Source organism: Mauremys reevesii, linkage group 1 (assembly GCF_016161935.1).
Source record: "Mauremys reevesii isolate NIE-2019 linkage group 1, ASM1616193v1, whole genome shotgun sequence".
In the NCBI taxonomy this organism is placed as follows: domain Eukaryota; kingdom Metazoa; phylum Chordata; order Testudines; family Geoemydidae; genus Mauremys; species Mauremys reevesii.
The window spans coordinates 42,747,483-42,767,030 of record NC_052623.1 but is presented as its reverse complement, the minus strand read 5'-3'; the positions used below and the strand labels follow the sequence as shown (position 1 = coordinate 42,767,030).

The 19,548-nt window shown below is 44.3% G+C and overlaps 1 protein-coding gene across 7 annotated transcripts in view; it reads right to left on the bottom strand.

Annotated features, from left to right (window-relative positions):
* C1H11orf87 (chromosome 1 C11orf87 homolog) overlaps positions 1–19,548 on the bottom strand; it is a 142,198-nt gene that overhangs the window by 86,262 nt on the left and 36,388 nt on the right. For 6 of the 7 annotated variants that reach the window (XM_039520520.1, XM_039520522.1, XM_039520523.1 and 3 more), the window contains exon 1: positions 2,708–3,004. The exons of the other annotated variant lie outside the window; for it this stretch is intronic. The gene's annotated coding sequence lies outside the window, so the exon portion shown is untranslated. Of the gene's footprint in view, positions 1–2,707; positions 3,005–19,548 lie in introns of those variants that run through there. 7 annotated transcript variants of the gene reach the window in all.

Here is a 19,548-nt window from a genome sequence, read left to right as displayed (position 1 = left end):
TTGACTCCATTTTGTTAAAGGATTCTTCAACAATTCCCTCTCTCTAATCAAGCATCACCACAAACAGCAAGCTTTAACCTAGAGCCACTCCAGCTTGAATACAAATCTCTACAAGCAAACCCCAAATGCCACATGATCCTGCTTATCTAATTTTTCCTACAGAAGATTTCATTATAAAATTTTCTTAACAAAAGAAGCACATGAAATACTAAGCAGGCAAAAATATAGCACAAAAAGGTCTGCTCTTCCCCTTGACACCCATTTGTAGGATTGGGACAGTTAAATGTGAACTTTGATAGATAACCATCCCGAGTATCCTATGCAGATTTTACCCTTGGAGCAGAAAAGCTTTGAAATCAATATAAGTCTTGCTGCTATACTACCCTGCTATTTTTGTTGCATATGATAAGCTGAGCAGTTTGCACATACTTAGAATGGGAGACCTCTAATGAAAAACATAGTAGCTGCAAGAAAAGTGTTCGTGATTCAATAAGTGGCACTTTTCCCTCTAAGTCAATACTGAACTGGAACAAGTATTAACATTGTGCTACTGGAGATACCATCTTTCAAACGAAACACAAAACTGAGGTCCTGAGCAGTTGTCATTGTTAAGGATACCCTCAGACTTTCTGAAAGATGTCCTGATGAGCTTCCAGCTTTGGTAATTATATTCTGCCTAAGTAAAAGTTTCCTTTTGTGGTATCTAACGGGTCATGTAGTATTGCTGTGTGTATTTTTAAACAGCAGTCGTGCTAAACACAACAGGTGGCTGCATTTCAGTGATGGGAAATGGTATTCCTGTGGACGCTATACATTTGAATCGGGCTTTGTTATCCTTCTGCATGAAAAGTGCTAAGCATGTAAATATGCATCAACACCACCTGATTCATAAAGTCTATAAGTAAATCTGTATTGGAATGAGAGTTCTTCTAAGGACTGAACACATAATCACAAGGAAACCCCACTCATACACATGTTAAAAGCTCTTCATGAATTTCTTTCTAGGGCAGGCATCTCTCTACAGTCACAGAAACAAACATGAAGAAAATAGCAAATGCCAATCAGAGATGCAGCACATCCTAATCAGCAAGCCCACTCTCTGTACAACAGGAGCCGCCAGGTCACACAAAACCAGATGTCACTGCTAGAGAAGTAAAAATTCATGCCTACATCTGACTCTCACAGTTAACAAGCCAGCTGCCAAATTGGATCCCAGCAGTTGGCTCGGATGCAGCATAACAAAAAAGCAGCAATGAAATGGGAGCACATCAATTCTCAAATCAAGAATCTCCATAATCTCCTATCAATTGTGTAATATCATTGTTAGTACTTCAATTGCCAATGTGCTTGGGAACTCCTGAAGCTGTGTCCAAAGGATCTTAATCTGTATATTTTATCTTGATACAATATTGAACAGTTGTAATATACAGGAGAAGATAGACAAGCCATTTAAACTCTGCCTAATGAGGTTAAGCAAATTAGTTGGATCCATATCTAAGAACATAAGAACAGCCATACTGGGTCAGACCAAAGGTCCATCTAGCCCAGTATCCTGCCTTCCAACAGTGGCCAATGCCAAGTGCCCCAGAGGGAATGAACAGAACAGGTAATCATCAAGTGATCCATCCCCTGTTGCCCATTCACAGCTTTTGGCAAACAGAGGCTAGGGATACCATCCCTGCCCATCCTGGCTAATAGCCATTGATGGACCTATCTAGCAAAAGTGAGATTGTATCCAATAGATCTATGAATTTTTAGTGGCTTGGAGAAATGTGTATTTGTAAAGCCCAGTAAAGCAGTGCTCAGTGTCCCAGGAACTCGTTATATTTTTCTATTATAGGTAAAGCTCCATTTTATGAAATCTTGAGGGATACCCAAAACTTTCATGAAATCAGGGGCCGTACAATAGCCCATCAGAAGGCTGGGGGAATAGAAAGGCACTTCACAATAAACAATTTTGGAAACTCTGGGTTAGTAAAAAATCAGGATTAATCTATAGTAACAGGTGTTATTTTTTTACTGCAGTAGATCCCAAAATGTGTAAGGTGTCAATCAAACCCATAGGAAGAGACATGTCCTGCCCTGAAGACTTTACAATCATCTTCTTTTCATAGAACTTTTGAATTATTAGACAGTTATGATGTCGGAATCTAGAACTGGTACAGGAGGCAGCTGCTCTCCTGATGAGTGGAACATCAGGGATGGTTCTCGGGGTACTCAGAACTGTGATCCACCTTGTTACACACTTGCCTCCACTATGAGAGAGTCTTTCTGGTGCTTAACTGCATGTCAGCTCTCTGACACCACCAGCCTATTAGCCACCCAAGCAGTCTCCTCTGGACTATGCCAGCCCTTCCTTTGCCGTACAGAACAACAAAAGGTACAGCCCAGTTCCTGAGCCCATTTAAAGAGTCCCCCTGTAGTGTTCAGCCCTTATTCACTCAACACTTAGAAATACCAAGTCTGCTGTCCCCAAATAAACAATGTGCATAGCAGTTTGAATGATGCAACTCAGGATCAGCACCTTGCTTAATATCACGGCACTGAGATATAATTATTGTTAAAACAATACATTTACCATCAAAAACTAAAGATTCAGGGGATAGTGAGTACAGATATTGGAAACAAATGGTTACATATAAAACAAAATTATAACAGTTTTCTAGAGCTTAACTAAGAACATCTTGTTTAAAGAAGCTTATCTCACCCAAAATTTTCTGCAGGGTCTTCAACCAAAGCTGGCTGAGATCCAGTTTTCATGAATATAAACACACTGCCCATTTACTTCCTGGGTGCAGAATAAGGAGGTATTTTCTTTGACTTCTACTTATATTCCCAAAGTTCATGGTCTGTCTCAGAGACAATAAAACTGCCCATGGCTTGTCATCTTCCTGTGTGCTGCTTTCCTGTTGGCATGATATCTCTTCAATAACTTCACATGTAAATGGATATCCATTGTGTTAGCTTACAATGCTTAATTTACATCTGTCTGAGAGAAAGATGAATAAACATTTCTTGTCTGACAGAAAATCTGTTGGTTTTTTTTCATCTCTACTATGATACAGAATCTAAGAACATATTTTTAATGTGAATACATGGCTCCTCACATAGTATCTGTACATACATTTCACAGTGATATTATTGACCATTGTGACCTTGGCTTTCATTTAAGATCTCCCATGACATTCTTTGGTGAACCAGAATGTACACACTAGAATTAGGATATTCTTGTAACCCCTATCCTAAAGGGTTCTGAGGTCACAGCATCTTTTTGCGAGCACATGACACTGGTGCTCCATGAACTTCACCAGTTGCCTATTTGTTCCATGATAGAATTCAATCGATAGAGCCTTTTATAGTCTTGAATCTGCACCCCAAAAACCTCTCCCCATATTATAGGCCACAGCTGTATTCAGTGGAGATGCTCCAGCTAGAGGACCCTTCATGTGGTAGAGAGAGCTGCTGGCAGGCAGAGCAAGTTCCCCTCAGTTTTGCAACTTTCCCCTCAGTCTGAAAGGAGTGAGATCTACTCCCTCACTGGGGCCACAGGAGAACCAATTATTTCTTATGTAAGAAGAGCAAAAATATCAAAAACATTTTAGTTCTGACCTCCATTTCTGTGGTTACTATTTTGTGCCTGAACTTTTGAACCCACAGGATTAAATTCACCCCTGTGCTAAGGGCTATGCACTTTGTAAGCCCAGTCAGGCCCTCAAAATACTCCTAGAGTGGCACAAAAGTGTTACATAGGTATTGTTCTGGCTCTCTGCAGTTGAGTGAATTGCCCCCACAATGAATAGTTGTTAGACAAGAGGTCAGTCTGGCACCCAGAGATCTGCTGGATGAGACTTCAGTCATGCCCCTTCTGCTGTCATCCAGAAGTGGTGTTTAAGCTTGAAAACTTGTCTCTCTCACTAACAGAAGTTACTCCAATAAAAGATATCACCTCACCCACCTGGTCTTTCTAATATTCTGGGACTAACACATCTACAGCAATACTGCACTAACTTCAATGGACATTGGAGCTGGCCAAAACTCCAAACTCTCATGCATTTAAAGACAATTTAGCTAGAAAATACTCTTCTGAGTAACATGCTGTAGCACCTTATGGGTTCCCTAGTTATCGGGATGAGAAGTGGAATATGCTCTGAAACCTGAGAAATAGCCTTAAGATAGGGACTTGGGTGAGAAGGGCCAATAACTACTGACTGAATCCGCATGTGGCCTTCTTTTACTGAGAGTCCGTATTGACATGAATTTTTCATGCTTCATGATCATCAGGATGAATACGTGGTCTGCGTGTCACAAGAAGATATACATGTGTTTATTTAGCAAATCAGATCAGAGCCCTAAAGCAACAACAATACCGTAATGGATATTGTATGGTAAGAACAGCTCTATCTGCAGTATTTTCATGGTCTTCATTTGTGCTTTTTCTTAACATGCTCCAGTGTAATTGTTAAGATTGGATATATTTCAGTTCCTTTAATATCATGTACTATAGCTGGATAGTCATTTCCAATTATTTGGTGAATGCTGACTGGTGTATAAATTATTTAAGGTGTAAATCATACTCTTTCAGTGCACAATTTTTTGGCCTCTCTCAATGTGCCAGTGCACTTGATATTCCCCTGACAAGAATTCAGGATGTTTGTATTCTGTGATACTTGACATTTTTCATCTGCTACTCCTTTAGTATTACTAGGTGATCTAGCATGTAACATTGGAGCAACCATTTCTGAATGACTTGTTGCCCAAACCAAACTAAAAGTGCTGAGAGCTCTCTGAAGCAAGCAATGAGTAAGTTGATAATGTGAAGCATGTCACTGGTGGAGAACTATACACGTTAGGTATTAAGAGTCAACAATGTGGAACCTAATGTGTGTTTTGCTTATGAAATTGCCTGTGATGTATCTGCCAACCAGGGACTACAACTCCTGTCAGCCCACTCCCCACTGTACTTCCGTTTCCTTTGGCCAGGCAAGAGCAGGGTCCTGAACCAGGAAGTGGCCAGACTATTTTTCAAGGAAATAGCCACATGGCAAGCAGAGAGATGCAGAGAAGCTGGCCACACGAATGAATCCCCAGGAACTGTACACAGAACCAGTTGTGAAACAGGCTGCAACGTTACAGCTGGGTTCAGATCTGTGTGTGACTTACAGGGGAGCAGCAGTGGCTGGGCAGGGAACCAGTGCAGAGGGGCCTCAGAGACACTCATTGAGCCTGGCCTGGAAACCAGCAAACTCCTATTTGCTTGAATAGGGACTGGTCTGGAGAAGGCACCCCAGGTACTAGGCCTGAAAAGCCCTGACTCTCAAGTGGGCTGACCCAGGGACCCAAAACCTTACCACAATAGCTCACTTTGAACTGTCACTACTTAAGCCTCTGTACTTAGAGTGGAACAATTGCAACCTTTCCCTTTCCTGCCAGTCCTAGTATAATACCTGTTCACTTAGCCATGTGTCTGAGTGGTTATGGGGACCTACCAGGGCTGGCACCTACAAGAATGAAGGTGCTTGTTAGATGGACATTAAAAGGAGCTGTATGAGGGTTAAATACCTGCAAGCGGCATGGGGACTATTTAAAAAACACAATAGAGGCTCAGACTAAATATATACCCCAAACCATAAAAAAAAAAAGAGAAGCATAAGAATGCTACTATGCTAACCAGCAGAGTAATGGAGCTGTTAGAGGCAAAAAGACATCTTTTAAAATTTGCAAGTCAAAACCTAGTGAGGATAGCAGGAAGGTGCACAAACTCTGGCAGGTTAAGTGTACAAGTGTAACAAGGCAGGCCAAGAAAGAATTTGAGAAGCAGCTTGCTAAAGAACAAAAACTAACAGTAAAACATTTTTTAAAGTACATGAGAAGCAGGAAGCCTGCTAAACAGACGGTGGGGGCATTAGATGACAAAGTGTTAAAGGAGCACTTAAGGAAGACAAGGCCATTGAAGAGACGCTAAACGAATTCTTTGCATTCGTCTTCATTGCAGAGGATATGGGGGAGAAGCCTGAAGTCTGAGCAATATAGCTTTGTGGGATGCACTATGGCCTGGGGCCCCAGGCAAGTGCCCTGCTTGCTACCTCTTAACGCCGGCCCTGGCTTTTATATGCAGAAAACCAGTTGTTGTGGCACAGGTGGGCCATGGAGTTTTTATAGCATGTTGCGGGAGGGAGGGGATCAGAAAAGGTTGAGAACCCCTGCCCTAGCTAACAACCTTTCAAATTAACTGGGAAAGGTCTGGTGTTTTCAGTGATGGGTTCTTGACTGAAATTTGCATCTCCCTCACCTCTCTAGATCTGAAAGGGTCTGAATTATTGACTTCCAATCTTCATCTATTTTCCCATGCTTTCCTGGGTGGGTGCATGGGGAATGGAGTGGGAGCGAATGGGGTGAGGATTAGGATAAAATATGTTGACTCTGGTGTCTTTGGAAGGTTTTAATATGAACACTGGTCCTACTAATATTTGATCTGGAATATATTTTGGGGATTTTTTTATACATGAACCTAGACTTTCAGATAAGTGCTGTGGGATATCCAGGTGGTGGAAAGCTGGTGTTATGGCCTCAGGAGGAGCCTTTGGGAAAGAGACTTGATGTATAAAAAGCCATGGGGTGATGGTGGTAGGGTAAGATAACTGGAAGATGATTGTTCATCACTCTGTTGATTTTTTAAATGCTATTTTCAAATACATTTTTAAGTACAACAAAACAAAATATCGCTATGTTTCTAGCACATAGTATACTGAGTTGCTCACAACACACGAAAAACTGTACTCATGTTCATTGCAACCCCGATATTGCCATGAAGAAAAGAAGGCCATGCAACACCGCCAACATAATCAGGATTTTTGTATGCTTAATCATAATTAAACAAACTACAAAATATCCTGTCTGTTTTAGGAAACAGCTTGGAAACCCTGAACAAAGAAGTAATCTTGACAGATAGTCTCATTGGTAGAGTGGGTGAATAGGAAACATCACATGACAAAATGGAGACAGAGGTGGGAAATCAAAAACACTTAGCTGTGCAGTAATTTAGAAGTGACCCTCATTTAGAAGGCTTAGAAAATGTTGCCAGAATTTACCTTCTGGGGAATCCTGGAGATGTTAAGTAGTCTGATCTTGTGGTCTGGTTTAAAATAAAATTCCTTAACAATTGAGGCTGGACCCAAAAGAAAATTCTATGTAGGCAGATAACTGTTTCTGGATCCCTAATCTGAAGGAAACAGGGACAGCTAGATGATAATTCAACAGGAATAAAAATCCTCTAAAATGCAAGAGATAAGGAACATCTGCTAGCAGAGGCCTGGGTGAAAAAAGACCTTTCCATGGATGGACATAAGATATTAATATTCCCATATCTGTGTCCCACTACACAATGGAGGAACAATGAGCTAACCAAGAGCAAATGAGGCTTTGCAGATGAAAACGTCTCTGCAGCACTACTTTATTCTGTGAAATTTAAAGCCATATTTCAAAATAAGACTTGTTTCCTAGAACACCACTTCATGATCCCATTTGCTGAGAAATATCAGAAAAACACAAGCCCAGGAGATTGTAGCAGCATAGGTCTCTGAGGACATAGGGCATTGATTTTGAATGTTTTGCTGTTCCATTTATTGTGAGCTAACTCATTTTTCTATGTGATTTTAATTTTGCCTGGGATAATTTGTGTACCCATTCTGTTAAACTAGTCAACTCAGACAGATCTCAGAGAACCACTAATTTCCTTTTTAAAAAGGACTAAAGAGTACCCTCATTGCTTTGATGATGTGCATTTCTGAGTAAGTACAATATTTATTTTACTGTATGAGGAAATGATGATTACCTTTATTTAAAGGAAGAAAACAAGCTGGACCGTATACATTACAGCGCTAACCTTTTTCCTTGTATACTCTTCCATCTTATAGTAACAACCATTGTATGAACAGCTGTATTTCAAAAACACAGTGGCCAGTCTATTGGAAACATATGGGACATAATTTATGACCATATGACTTATGCACCTCTTACCACTGAACCCAATGGAATTACAACAGCTATAAACTACAGCAACTTACCAATGAGGTCCATGAGGCAGTTCTATTCCCTTCCATATTCACTGTATTCCTGGGTTGGGTTTCCCTTTTTGCTGGCTTACAGTCTATAGTAAAACTATTGTTGGATATATAAATACAGCAGAGAAAGACTCAAACCAAAACCTCAAATCCAAACTTTGCAGCAGTTCACACTGAAATCCAACACTGTGTCTCTGAAATACAATAAGGGCCTGATCCAAAAGACAAATTCCCATTGACTATAATGAGAGCAGAAGCAATATTCTGCTTTTTTGTTATCTTACATTAATTAAAATGCCATTTTTCATCCACAATGTTTCAGTGGGAAACTTTTGACCAACTTTATCAGGGTGTAAGAGGATTATATTTTCAGAAGTGCTGAGCACTCAAACTTCCCATTAAAGTCAATGAGAGTTCTGGTTCTAAGTCCCACTTGGAAATCAGGCCTTTAACATTTTAGGATACACTTTGTCCATTTTAGAAATTAATAAAGCAAAAAGCAATGGTCCTGGTTTCTTTTTTTCAGGAAGGACCCCACGCACAGTCCCTTGTCAACCAAGCAGTCTGTAAGCCTTAAACAGCTATCTACACTTTGTAATTAATTAATGAGGTGACGGGCCAGCTGATTGACAGTTGTCTATGCTCAAGAGGCACTGAGTACGTGCCTACAATATAAACAGGAACAATCCACCAGATAATTTCTATTAACTTTTAGTGAAAGTAATTAGATATAAAAAACCCCAGGAAACAAGAAGTGGGTAAAAATGCTGTAGAGGCAGCATGCTCAGCCCATAGCAGGGCAGTAGATTGTTACCCAGAGAGGTCACTGCTAGGCTGCACAGAGGAGCAGCCCCGACTATTTCTGCTAGAAGTGCAGTCCAGTTTCCCGTGTCAGCACAAGGAGAGTTCAGTGCATATGATATGAGACGTCACGGGTGAATGTGCAGGTTGCACGGGAGGAGGTGAGGGACAGAAAGTGGGAAACAGACATTCAAAGCTCCTACAGACACGTGGAGAGCCCTCCCTGGAAAACAACAGCTAGGATTTTGTTTTAAAATCCAATCCACGGAAAATTAATGTACAACCATGCTTTACTCCAAAATACCACCACCTTTGCCATCTCCTGCAAATAACGCGATCATGGCCAAAGCTCTAGGCAGTCTTGTGAAAAGCTTCAGCATTTAAACAATTTTTTCGGGGGGGGGGGGGGGAGGAAACAGGAAGGGGCAAAAAGATACACTCTGCCAGAGAATATTTCTGTGCCCTTCACCACCCTCATTGTAAGTCAAGGTTTCAAACCATCTTTTAATGATTTCAGAGCAAAAAAAACCAGTGAGCTTACACAAGATCATCTGAGACAGAGCTGGGAATAGAGCCCACTCCTGGAGTATAATAGGCCCAAATCTTAGCCATTTTGCCACATACACTTTCATAAGAAATGTGTCAGTTTAAGTACTTGTGTAACCCACCCTAACACACTGTGGCCCTGTGTCAATCTATAGCCGTTAGACCACATATAAAGGTTTATTGCTGTGCATGCCAAGAGACCTGGTTCTTCAGCTCAAGTAACAAATGCTCATGCTTTTATACCCAGATGCCCTGGATTTAGTCTTCACAGATGTCCTAAAGAGCAGCTGTCTGTAACCACTAGATCATAAAACTGCCCTCTCTCAAAAAAAACAAACAAACAAACAAAACAACCCAGTATAACCCCTTTGCAAAGCGAGTATTGCACTCCCTGTGTGGACTGGCCCACATAGAGGTTAACAGCAGCATACTTTCCTCACCAGTCACTGACAGCCATGGGGGAGAGTGAAAAAATGGTGTACAACTATCTTTGCATGAACTGTAACAGGGTTTTTCATACGTTTTCCTATTGCAAACCACATCTTGATAGAGAGAATGACTCATGAACAACTGCCTTTCCATTTACAGTTTGTGGGAGATGACCTTGCTTCCCATTCCTGATGGCAAAACATCCCTACAACAGTACAGCAATCACTTATGTGGACAAGTAACATTAGGAATGGGGATTTTGTTTTAAATTAAATTTAGCTGCTGGAAACAAATAGGAGAAGCAGCACCATATGGCCTGCTAGCTCTCTACAGATCACCAGTAAGAGCTCCATACACTTCAGACACAGGAACCTTTTGTTGACCTTCACAACAGAGTCAACAAAGATCAACAGAGCTATGGAAAAACAGATTCATTTTCATGTAAGTAAACTGATATTTTCAGGAGTATTCATAATTTCAAGATTTCCACCATCTAACAGGGGTTTTATGATGAAAACAAAGACATTCTATACTCTGGACAAAAATCTGGGATTTTTATGACTTTTCCTGAGGTATCCATTCCTTGCAAATGTAAAAATGGCTTCTCATGTAAAAAAAAATCACTTTATAATCAGTGCTAAGAATTTTGAGCACAACTCTAGTCAGCAACAGACACAATGGCTCTGTCCTGTAGTGCTTAGCAGGTGACTGCAGGATAGAGTCCAATAACCGTTCCCTACTTTTGGTACTGGGTCTTCAGAACTAACAGAATACCTACTGCCTTAAAATAAAAATTAATAGAAGCAATAAAATAAATGGAATAAGAAGGCATCGTTGTTAAAGTCAGAGAGTCTACAAGTTGCATAAGCAGCATGGTAGCCATTGAGACACCAGGCAAGCTGCACATTTGCATAGATCCAAGCAACCTGAACAAAGCCCTAAAAAAAGCTCAGTGCCAAATATCTACAACTGAAGAAATATTACCTGACTTGGCAAAAGCAAAAATATTCTCAGTACTTGATGCCAAAGATGGATATTGGCACATGCTACTCAGTAAGGAAACCAGCTACCTCACCACATTTTGGACACAAGCAGGTAGATCATGATGGTTGAGAATGCCATTTGGAATTAATCACAGAGCAGAAGCATCCCAAAGCCGCCAAGATACACTAACAAGACTTGAGGGATCAATGCCATAACTAATGACATTCTGGTTTACAGACACAGAGGTGGCATGCCAGAAGCTGTAGTAGATCATGACCACAACTTCATCTGTCTGCTAGAATGGAAATAAATCTAAAACTGAATACAGGACACAACATGAGACATTTGCTGGCTTTCCAAGGCTACAACCGGATGAGAAAGAGGTAAAAGCAATACAGCTGATGCCCACACTTAATGATATTAAATCAGTTCAGAGACTATTAGGATTGTAAAGTATCTGACAAAAAATGTCTAAGTCTCTCAGAGATGTGTGAATCCCTGAGATGACTACTGAACAAAGACACAGTATGGATAAAATCACCTCAACATGATGCAACCATCACATGTGTCAAGAAGCTGCCAATCAACTATCCCATCCTGAAATACTACGATGTGAATGAAAGGGCAACCATACACAGCAAAAACTCTCATCCAGGTTGTCCTCAACTTATGTCTCGATTATTGCAACATCCTTTTTTCCTGGCCTTGATAAATGTACACATGCCCTGCTCGTAGCCATTCAGAATTCGTTCCCAATAATCATTCTCCTAGTTCGTTGCTCTGACTATGTCACCCCATCTTCATATCCCTCCATTAGCTCCCCTGTCTCTATCACATCAAACATAAGCTTCTTGACTTTGCTTTCAAACTTTTTCATTGCTTATCCCCACCCTAATTATCATCTCCCATTCACTATTGGGAAGTCAACTCTCATCTCTATTTGGCCTCCATAATCTGCTTGTTAAATTTTCAAACACCATCATGCTTTGTCCCTGCTGCTTCTCATGCTTGGGAGGAGCTCGCCATAAATATCTGCAAAACCACTTCTTAGTCCTCTTTCAAATCTCTCCTCAAAACTCTCCCTTGCCATGATGCCTACAAATAACGTAACAGTTTGGATGATAATGCACTGAGATCACTGCCTAACATGCAGATTGATATTGTCTCATATTTTTCTGGTACTCCCCCCACCCATCTGTCTGTATACATCTGTTGTCTCTTATACTCCCTGGGAAAGGGACAGTCTTTTTGTTCTGCGCTTGCATAGCGCCTACCACAATGGGATCCTGGTCCATGAGTAGAGCTCTTTGGCACTATAGTAATACAAATAAATATATACACAACAATGTGAGGCCAGTGGAACAGGGCTTGGAGCATCACATCTACAAAAGAGACAGCCAGCAGCTTTCATATCAAGATCACTATCACCAGCGGAACAAAGATATGCCCAAATTGACAAGGAACATCTCATATGTGACCACATATGAAAAGTTCATCCAGTATGTTCAAGGATGGGAAACCATTTGAGTAGACCACAAACCACCGGACAGCATTTCTAAAAAATCTTCTGCAAAGAGGCTCCCAAATGTCCTCAGTGCATACTACTGAAACTGCAACGCTACATCTTAGATATCCGCTATGTGAAAGGGACTGATATGTACATAGCTCTTACTCAGAACAGCACTGGAGCATGAAAATAAGACAACTGAACACGAATATGAGATCCTCAACCAAATAGAAATCATTAACCAAACAAGTGCCACTTTCAAGGCAGGGCTGGAAAGAATCCAAAAATAAGATACACAAAACAACGATTTACAAGTGCTCACAACCATTAGTGTCCAGCTATCAGGAGATAAGTCCCAATTGCTCCTGAAGAACTCTGGAATTATCAAGACAAGCTAGTGTACATCATATATAAAGGCAGTCAAAATATAATAATCAGATCACTGAGAGCAGAAACTTTTTCAGGACTAGATCGGTGCATTGTGGAATAGAACCCTACATCTGGAAAGCCAGAGATACCTTTTACTGGCCAAACATGACCAAGGATATCAGAGATCTAGTGAGCAGTTGTGATAACACATGGGGAAATGCAGCCCCAGCAGCAAAAAGAGACAATGAAAATAGACAGCATTTCCAACAAATCTTGGAGCAAAACAGGAAGTTTTCATGAAAAACCATACTGACTATCTCATTACTGTAGATTACTATTAATCTAATTTTCAGACACTACCGCTGTGACCATCATAGACAAAGCAATGAAGCATTTCAGCAGACATGGCATTGCAAACTGTGCTGTTTCAGACAATGGGCCCCATTTACTTGCAATGAGTTTGTGCTATTTACTCAGGAATGGGAATTCGCTCATATCACATCATCACCATAACACAGTCAGTCAAATGGCAAAGCGAATCAGCAATTTAAATTACTAAGATTCTATTGAAAAAAGCTGCAAAAAAAAACAAAACCAACAACAACAAAGAAAATGTATGGCAAACCATCCTTGAATAGAGAAATGTCCACGGAAGGTATGAATAGGAGCCTAGGACAATTCTTGATGTGAAGACGCACACATGCATTGGTGCATATAGACCCAGAATTACTACTACTGGCAGTGATGGAAGGAGTAACAGCTGAAAAAGAAGACATGCACATTCACAAAGACCAAAGCCTACTATGACCAACAACCTAAAGACTTCCCAGTAATACTGTTTCCTCAGGACAAATCATGTACTTAAAGAAAGCAACATATTTCAACAGATAAAAACCTCATTAATATAAAGCAGAGGATGAGCAAACATTTCACCAAAACCACAAATACATATACCTACTACAAATAAGTTTAAAAAAATGGATGTGGATGATGGTGGATGATGATCACTGAGACTTGATCAGCAGGACACAGAAGAATCACAGACTGACAAGTGACTGACAGCTATTGGAACAGATTCCTAAAACCCCACACCACCAGAAGAACTGAGTACCAGGCAGTCTCCTATCACCATAAGAAAGACTTGCACTTGCTCCAATATCAAAACTGCTCACAAAGTATACATAAGACTTTGTACAATTCTAAAGCATGAAAAACAACTATCCCAAACTCAGAGGAAAATACTTTAGTTCCCAAACAAGTTAAGAGTTAATAAAAAATAAAGCCTTGGCGTTGTTTATATATATATATATATATATATATATATATATATATATATACACACACACACACACACACACACACATACATATAACCTAAATAGGGCTGCCAACTGTCTAATCACACAAACCCAAACACTCTTGCTCCATCCCCTTCCCCAAGGCTCTGCCCTGTCCTGCCTCTTCTTCGAGGCCCTGCCCATTCCGTCCCCACCCCCATCACTCACTCTCCCCCACCCTCACTCACTTTCACTGGACTGGGGCAGGGGGTTGGGGTGCAGGCTCTGGGCTGGGGCCGAGGGGTTCAAAGTGTAGGAGGGGGCTCCGAGCTGAGCCTGCAGCAAGGGGTTAAGGTGCAGGAGGGGGTTCAAGCTCTGGGAGGGAGTTTGGGTGCTGAAGGGGGCACAGGGTTGGGGCAGGGGATTGGGATGCAGAAGGAGGTCAGGGGTGCAGGCGCTGGGTGGAAGTTTGGGTGCAGGAGAGAGCTCTGGGCTGTGGTAGGGGGCTGGGGTGCAGGAGGGGGTGCAGGGTCTGGGAGGGAGTTCCGGGCTGGGTTTGGGGTGCAGGAGGGGGTTTGGAGTGTGGGCTCCAGCCAGGAGGCACATACGTCGGGTGGCTCCCAGGCAGGTTCCCTGCCTGCCCTGACCCCGCACTGCTCCCAGCAGCAGCCACCATGTCTGGCCCCTGGGGGCAGGGCAGGGGGCTCTACGCTGTGCCTACAAATGCCACCCCCGCAACTTCCATTGACCTCAGTTCCTGGCCAATGGGAGCTGCTGAGTCAGCGCTTGGGGCGCAGGCAGCTTGCAGAGACCACCTGGCCACCCCCAGGGGCCACAGAGACGTGCCAGCCACTTCTGAATGCAACACAGGGCTAGGGCAGGCAGTACGCTTGTCTTACAACTCTGCTGCACTGCTGGACTTTTAGTGCCTAAAATCTCCCGGTTTGGCTTCAGTAGCCTCCAGGAGATAGGGTCTGATTCCAGGAGACTCCTGGTGAAACCAGGAGGGTTGGCAGCCCTAAACCTAAAGTACATACTCAGGGAAGCTAACTAGGTATGTATCCAGGGCCATACATACTTGGACACAGCTACACTGCAATTTTTAGTACACTAGCCTGATTAGAATAAGCACAGATATATCTACCCAAGCTGGGAATTGTACCTCCAGTTCCTGTGTAGACATGCCCACAGTAACCACAAACTCATACATATTACTAGCTTTGCTACTGTAATGCAAGGAGAAAGCCTCCTAGCTTTTGAACATAAACAAACTGTGCAAATCTGTTGACTTCAAGGGGACCCACAGTCATTCATACAATAATCTACTTAATATATAAAACCCAGGTAACAGAATCATAAATTAACACAGTTGGCTGTCTGGCTAACCACAGGACAGTGCACACATTGAAACCTGCAGGGTGCTGTCCTGTCTGAAAGTCTATTTGTTTACTTTTATCTACTGGCCTTTTTACAGGACTCCTCTTAGCACTAGACATTAGCACACCATGAGTCTATTGCACAGATATACAGTTTTACGGAGCTGAGCAGAATAGAGAAGATTGTATTTGTCCATGTAAGCGTCCGGTGTGGGGCTCGGCCCTCTCGGGTGCGACTGGGAGTCAGGCCGCCTCACTACAGGAGGCTAGCAACCAGTTCGGTCCCCAGAGTGCAAGCCCTAGGTCAGGGTGGGGCAGTGAATAGTAGCACACGGGCTCAGGCCTCAGGCAGGGCTGAGTAGCACAAACAGTCTCTTAGCCCAAGCCCTAGGTCAGGGCAGGGCAAAAAACAGTAATTCGCAGGCTCAGGTCCTCCGGCAGGAGCTGAGCAACCACCAACAGTTCAGGGGCTCAGGTCCTCCAGCAGGAGCTGAGCAACCACCAACAGTTCAGGGGCTCAGGTCCTCCGGCAGGAGCTGAGCAACCACTGGTAAGTCCAGGCTTCTATGCCTGAGTGCTGGTGTGAGGGGGAGATTGCCACCCGTGAGTGGGGTGGCAGGAGGGGCACAGGCCCACCCACTCCACTGTGTCCCAGCCCGGGGCCCTAACAGTGGCAGTTAGTCTGCAGCTGTGTCGGTGGGGTCCTGACCGCAACACACCAACATTGGCTCAAAGTCTGCTGTAGCCAGACTGGGGTCGGCTACCCCTGGGCTACTTCCCATCTCCCCCTCCATGGGTACCTGCTCATCTCTGGCGTCCTCCGCCGTGTCCCATACCATGGGCTCCTCGTGGTGTTGAGTGCTGGGTAGGTCAGGCTGCTCCTCAAGATGCAGGGCGAGGGAACGCTCAGGCAGCTCCTCGGGGTACCAGGCTCGGGGAAGGCTCGGCCAGTCCTCCTCAGGGTACCGGGCTCGGGGAAGGCTCGGCCAGTCCTCCTCAGGGTACCGAGCTCGGGGAAGGCTCGGTCCAACAGGAGCTCGGTCCGTAGTGTCTGTCCTCTCCGGCGGCCAGGCTGCAACTGAGCGCTGGGGCCGGGCCTTTATACTTCCTGTCCTGCCCCTTGACTTCTGGGGGGCGGAGACAGGCAGCGGTGGCTCCGCCCACTGTGGCGGCTGTTCTGGCTCGTCCCTCTCAGGTGCGGCTGGGAGCCAGGCCGCCTCACTACAGTCCACAATATTTAAAATACAAAGTGAACTCAGAGCCTTACTCCTGTTTGCTAGAGAAGAACCATTGGATTCTCCTCTCACTTGGTGTGAGAGGAGAGTCAAGTCCATTGTGTTTTTTAAATAAAAATAAAACCTGGTAAATCTGCCTTAGTTGTTTTTCAGATTCAACTGGTTTATAAACAAATCTACTGGCATGTATTTATATATTCGGTACTTACTCCTGGCAGTTTTTCCTCTCCACTACTACTGAAACCAATGGAGGTTCAAGACACCAAGCATCTTGCAGTAGGTGCTTAGCACTGTGCAGCATTGTACCCTCTGTGAGCCAACAGAATAATTATTGATTGCCAGCATTTGCCATTTGAAGGATATGCTGCAGGCTAAATACACAAAATACAGCCACAAAATACAGTGCTTCCTGCACATGCTCCTTGCAGCCTCCAGTCGCTGAAGTCCCTGCTACAGCATATGGGCTGCCCTGCTGGTAGCAGAGGAAGGGCTAATTAAAATCTGCTCCAGAGAGGCAAAATGTAGGTGGTGGGTGTCTGTGTCAGAGAGGAAAGGGTTTGTACCTAGGGAAGGGTTCAGTCTGTCTGGAGGGTTGTACCGGGAGGTGTCAGGAAGGTGAGGAGAGTTCAGAGCTGAGAGTGGTGCTGAGCTGTGGAGAGGTTAGCTAGGAAGAGGAGTAGTTCTCAGGCTGAGGGCACATGTGGGGTTTGGAATGGAGGGAGCTGCATGGCCTGGCTAGGAGTTTCTGAACTGGGAGAGGGATGGTTTGGGTTGGCGGGGTTGAATGCTGGGAGGCACGAGCCTACTGGGAATGAGGATGTGGGTGAACTGGTGGGCGGGGGGAGTCGGAATTAGATCTGAGGAGGAAGATTAGGCCTAGAAAACAACAGTAGAAGCAGCACAAAGAGATGAACACTGTTCTCTCCCACACTGCCATTCTCTGTCTGTAAAGAGTCCCAGTTTCCCATTCTGAAAGGGAGAGAGAAAAGACCCAGCTCTTCCTTCCCATTTTCCCACCAAAATTCTTTATTCCCAATCACAGCACTCCCAAGTGACACCCTCAACCATCATGTCCCAGTTTTATATCTTTAAAAATGTGATCAGACTGCAGATGAGAGGAGGTGCTTGCAAGCTGCAGTCTCACCTAGGGTTGCCAGGTGTCTGTTTTTCGATCGGAACGCCTGGTCGAAAAAGGACCTTGGAGGCTCCTTAGCAGGGGGGCCACAGGGATCCGCCCCTGCCCTGAGCACCGGCTCCAGACTCCCATTGGTCAGGAACTGTGGCCAATGGGAGCTGGGAGGGGGGTGCCTGTGGGTGAGAGCAGCGCGCGGAGCTTCCTGGCTTCCCTGCCTAGGAGCCGGACCTGCTGGCCATTTCCAGAGCGCAGCGTGGAGCCAGGAGAGGCAGGGAGTCGGCCTTAGCCTCGCTGCACTGCTGACTGGGAGCCACCCAAGGTAAGCCCACACTCTAGCCTTGAGCCCCTGCCCCAGCTCCAAGTCCCCCCAAGCCCCTCATCCCTAGTCCCACCCCAGAGCTGCACCTCTAGCCAGAGCCCTCAACCCCCTACCCCTCAACCCTCTGCCCCAGCTCAGAGCCCCCTCTCACACCCTGAAGCCCTCATCCCCGGCCCCAGCCCAGAGCTCGCATCCCCAGCCCAGAGCCCATATCCCCTCCTGCACCTCAACCCCCTGCCTCAACCAGCAGCCCCCTCCTGCACTCCAAATCCCTCTGCCCCACACCCCCAGGCTGGAGCCCCCTCCTGCACCCCAAGCCCCTCATCCCCAGCCCCACCCCAGAGCCCCCTCCCATACCCTGAACCCCTCATTTCTAGCCCCACCCCAGAGCCCACACCCCCCGGTTAGAGCCCTCACCTCCCCCCACACCCCAACCCTCTGCCCCAGTCCAGTGAAAGTGAGTTAGGGTTGGGGAGAGTGAGCCACCGAGGAAGGGGGAATGTAGTGAGCAGGAGCGGAGCCCCAGGGCAGGGGCAGGGCCTCAGGGAAGGGGCAGAGCTTGGCTTTGTGCAACTAGGAAGTTGGCAATCCTAGTCTCACCATGTTATGATAAATAGCATCCCCACATGGGGCACTCTAATCTTGTAGTGTATAGAAACAGAGAACTCTACTTTCTGGAAGTGCTTGATGAAAGAACAGCATATGTGATGGAAGAAATAAAGCTTGAATGTTAGTAATAAAGTAATAATTGGAGATATACCAATCTCCTAGAACTGGAAGGGACCTTGAAAGGTCATTGAGTCCAGCCCCCTACCTTCACTAGCAGGACCAATTTTTGCCCCAGATCCCTAAGTGGCCCCCTCAAGGATTGAACTCACAACCCTGGGTTTAGCAGGCCAATGCTCAAACCACTGAGCTATCCCTCCCCCCAAATGTTGCACTGTTTTAGTGTAACCCATGTGCCTAATAGGGAGATATCTCTTTAAGAGATTTATGGGGCAGGGATAGGAGTGAGTTATGTCTGGGTTATTGATGCTAGGCAGAGTTAGCACTCCACATCCATCTGCAGAAACTTCTGGAATTGGGTGTGGAAGTTTTGGATCTGCTCCAGTAGGGCAAGTGGGATCAGACTCCATGAGGGCAAGTAGTCAAGGCAGCTGCTTTACTGAAGGCCATGTGATCTCTGTGAGCTGAGAGAAGCTGAGCTCAGGAGCAGAAAGCAAACTGTTGTCCCTTAACTCTGAAGCATCTTGCAGTAGGTTAGTGATATTGTTAACTGTCTAACAGGGAAGTATGGGCAAAGTTAATAACAGAAAGGGGAAACTGGGAGGGTAAAATAATTTATTCTATTTTAAATGTATGCTTTGAATGTTGCTTGATTTTAGCCAAGCTGTTCTAGTTAAATTGTCTCAACTAGTCTGAGTCACCAACTTTTCTTTAAAATGTGATAATGGGGAAAGAGTCATCTATCTTTGGTGGTTTCCATTTTTTGTTTTCTTGTAGCAGTTTTT